Source organism: Sorex fumeus, unplaced genomic scaffold (assembly GCF_029834395.1).
Source record: "Sorex fumeus unplaced genomic scaffold, SorFum_2.1 ptg000075l, whole genome shotgun sequence".
Lineage (NCBI taxonomy): Eukaryota > Metazoa > Chordata > Mammalia > Eulipotyphla > Soricidae > Sorex > Sorex fumeus.
The window spans coordinates 5,443,976-5,448,309 of NW_026606132.1; positions in this window are offsets into that span (position 1 = coordinate 5,443,976).

Consider the following 4,334-nt stretch of genomic DNA (forward strand, 5'->3'; position numbering starts at 1 on the left):
CTCATCTAATTTGATGCCTGTCATATTCTTGTTCTTAACCCACTTCTTCACAAAATCTCCCTCCTTTGGTCTATACACAGCATCTACCCACAGAAGCTAAAGAACTCTCACATCTTAAATGCCCTACTGTGACCTGTTTCTCTCTCCGGCTTCTTTTCTCCTATTAGCACTAACTTGCATTTCTACAATGAGACCTTTTTTTTTTTTACTTTTTGGGTCACACCCGGCGATGCTCAGGGGTCACTCCTGGTTCTTCACTCAGTAATCACTCCTGGTGGTGCTTGGGGGGCCATATGGGATGCTGGGAATCGAACCCGGGTTGGCCTCATGCAAGGCAAACACCCTACCCGCTGTGCTATTGCTCCAGTCCCCCTTGTTTTCTTGTCCATTTCCCATGTCCTTCTGACTCCCACATTTACCCCAAGTTGCTCTTAAAGATCGGCTTTGTTGATGCCTCTTCCCTGGAAGCATTTAAATTTTTTGAAAAGTTTCCAACACCCATCTCCTCATCAGTGTCCATTTCCCTCCACCAATGTCCCCAGTATCCCTCCTGCCCTCCAGCATGCATCTGGAGTAGGCACTTTCCCCCTTCACTATTGTTCTAGTGTTCCTTTACCTAACTGATCCCTCCCTTCATCTTATTATAGCTTAGGTAAAATAATGATAATAGTGCTACCTTCATTCTCTACCACCAAAATACAAGAGACCTTCCACCCTCCTCCAGTTTTGTTTGGTTTTGGGTTCTCAGGGATGACACCTGGATCTGCTCTCTCAATCATACCTGGCAGGGCTCAGGAAACCAAATATAGTATTGGGGATTGAACCCAGCCAACCATGTGCAAGGTAGGCACCCTACCCGCGCCTAAGGCCTTGCCCACAGCTGACTGGTTCAATCTGGTACATTTGGAACCAGAGCACTGGCCAGAAATGATCTCTGAACTCAGAGCCAGGAGTAAGCCCTGAGCACTGCCAGATGTGGTCCACCACCAAAAAATGTAGTTTAGGTAATGTGGCTACAATAGTGGGAGGGGGGTTGTTGTTTGTTTTGGGGTCATTTAAGTTTTGCAGGCATGAACTTAAGTCTTCCTAGATAAGGACTTCCCAGATAAGCACTTCTCAGATACGGGCTAAGAACATCAAAAATGTAAGAAATTCTTATGAACGTGGAGGTAAGAGGAGCTTGGGGGAGTATTGGAGTGGCTGTGAACTGGGGAGATTTGGAGTGGCTGTGAACTGGGGAGATTTAAAACTTGAGTATTTGGAAACTCTTTACTTTTACTTCTGTAGCAGTCTTGCTCATGGGGCTGAAGGAAAATCAGAGCCAAGGAGATGACTGGGGTTAGGGAGGCAGCGAGGGAGTCAGAAACTGGGTCACATACTGGGAAAAAAAGCAACTATGCTGAAGAGCAAAAGAATCAGGTTTCTCGCTATCAGAGAAAGGAGTTACAAATATGAGAAGGGTGGATGCTGGAATCAACCCTGCAGCATTGAACTAGAATCAGAGATGCCAGTCTGGAACCATGATTAGTAATAAATGAACACACACAGATACAATGCATATATATATGTATATATACATATGTATATATATATAGAGAGAGAGAGAGAGAGAGACATATATTTCAAAGGGAAAACATCTGTTCAGCAGAATAACAATATCTACTACCTTAACCAAAAAATCAAGGTTACCATCAACAATGATAGTGGGTTGGAGCGACAGCACAACTAGTAGAGTGCTTGCCTTGTGGGCAGTCACCCAGGCTCTATCCTCAGCACCACATATCGTCCCCGGGCCCTGCCATGCCAGAAGTGATCCCTAAGTGCAGGGACAGGAGTGAGCCCTGGGCACTGCTTGAGATGGCCCCAAAACGGAGTTTAAAAAATAGGACAGTGGGACTGGAGTGATAGCACAGTGGGTAGGGCGTTTGCCTTGCACGAGGCTGACTCGGGTTCAATTCTCAGCATCCAATATGGTCCCCCGAGCATCACCAGAAGTAATTCCTGAGTGCATGAGCCAGGAGTAACCTCTGTGCAACACTGGGTGTGACCCAAAAAGCAAAAAAATAAAAAATAAAAACTAGAACAGTGACACCATGTTCCTCAAACAATGATACATTAATTTCTTATCTCTTCCAGGGGTGATTTCTGTCCATAACCTGAATTCAGTAACAAGGAAACAGTCAGCAAGGCTAAATTGAGGGAACAAAATGATAATCCAGTTGGGGTGCTTGCTTTATATGCAGTCAACCCAGGTTCAAGACCTGTCAGCCCACATGGTTTCCTGAGCTTCCCAGATTGACCCCTGAGTGCAGAGCCAAGAGTAAGTTCTCAGCACTGCCATGTGTGGCCCCAGAATATTTTTTTGCTTTTTGGGTCACACCAGGCGATGCTCAGGGGTTACTCCTGACTCTCTCTGCACTCAGGAATCACTCCTGGCGCTTCTCAGGAGACCATATGGGTTGCTGGGAATCGAATGCGGGTCGGCCGCGTGCAAGTCTGGAACCAAACATCCTACCCGCTGTGCTATCGCTCCAGCCCCTACCCAAAATAATTTTTAAAAAACTAAATTGAGAAAACTAAATTGAGGCTGGAGCGATAGCACAGTGGTAGGGCCTTCCGCACAGCCAGCCTGGCCGAGCCAGGTTCGATTCCTCCGCCCCTCTTGGAGAGCCTGGCAAGCTACGAGAGTATTCAATATGCCAAACACAGTAACAAGAAGTCTCACAATGGAGATGTTACTGGGCCCGCTCGAGCAAATCGATGAACAACGGGAGGACAGTGCGACAGTGTGACAGAAATTGAGGAACATTTTGCAAAGTAACTAACCACTTTTTAACAATATGAAGATCACAAATGACAAGGCATTTGTGGACTATGAGAGACCCAAATCAGTGGTCTGGGTATAACTTAGAATTCTGCACCAGAAGAAGATACTTTTTTTTTCCTTTTGCAAAAAGAGCGTTATGGAGACTATAGGCAAAATCTGAATGGGATCTATAGATAAGACTAAATAGTGGTTTTTAAAATTTAATTTGATTTTCTTGTTTTTAAGTTTTTTATTGATCAGAGAGACCCTTACAAAGCTCATTAGGCTTCAGTCATACGGTGTTCCAACACCGTTTCTCCACCAGCGTATATTTCCCAGCACCAGTGTCCCCAGTTTCCCTCCCATCACCCCCTACCCCCGCCTGCCTCTATGGCAGGCACTTCTCTCTCTTCCTCTACCCTTTTGGGCATCATTGTGGTTTGCAATACAGATGCTGAATGGTTGTCAGGAATATCCCTTTACCTACCTTTAACACTCAGTTCTTGCACAGTGTGATCATTTCCTGCTGTTATTGTTGTAATGGTCCCTTCTCTATCTCAACTACCCTCTAGCCCACACACACTTGTTGATTCCAACCACTGACCTGTCCTTCTAGGCCCTGTTTTCCCTGGCTTTGGATATTAGTCTATATATACACCACAAATGAATGTAGTCTAAATAACAGTTTTGTATCAAAACTGTTGATAGTTATGTAGAATGTTCTAGTATTTTAAGAAATTTATATTGAACCATTTAAGAATTAATGGGGTATCATGTCTCTAATGTAGATGGTTCAGAAAAACTTTGTGTGTACATACCCACACATATAATCTTACAAACATATGTCCATGAGAATTGTAAAGCAAACGTGGTTAAATGTCAACAATATGGGTACCCGGGGGAAAGATATATGGGAGTTCTTTCTTTGGCTCTCTTGCAACCTCTATGTTGGTGTGAAATACAATAGTCCATATATTTTTAAAATATGAAAAGAAGTTGAATGTTTATAATCTGAGTCATAAGAGGCTTTTATTTATTTTTGGCCTGTCCACTCCACCCACCTCATTCTGAAAACAATTTAGAGTCCTAGGAATATGTTAAAAATGAGATAAAATAAATTGAAAACAAAGAAGAAATATGTGTGGGGGTTGGCAGAACCTTTTTAGTGACCAAACTCTATAAATGGTCTTGCCAATTTGACAAGCAATATAGAGAACTTTGTTTTGGGAAAACAGCCCCGACTTCATAGAGCTATAGGTTCTGAGGTATTTCTCATATGCTTTTGTTCAAAAGTTGGATGCAGGCTGGCCAGAGAGATTAAGGTACTTGCCTTGCTTGCATGTAGCCAATCCTGGTTCAATCCCTGGCATCTCCAAGGTCATAGGAGGCAGGAATAGCTCCTGACCACTGCCAAGTGTGGCACCCCCCCCCCCAAATTAAAAAAACAAAACTAGACTGCAATTATTGAACACACCATTGCGATCTGAAGGCATAAAATAGAGACTTTTACAATCTTTACAGCATTTTA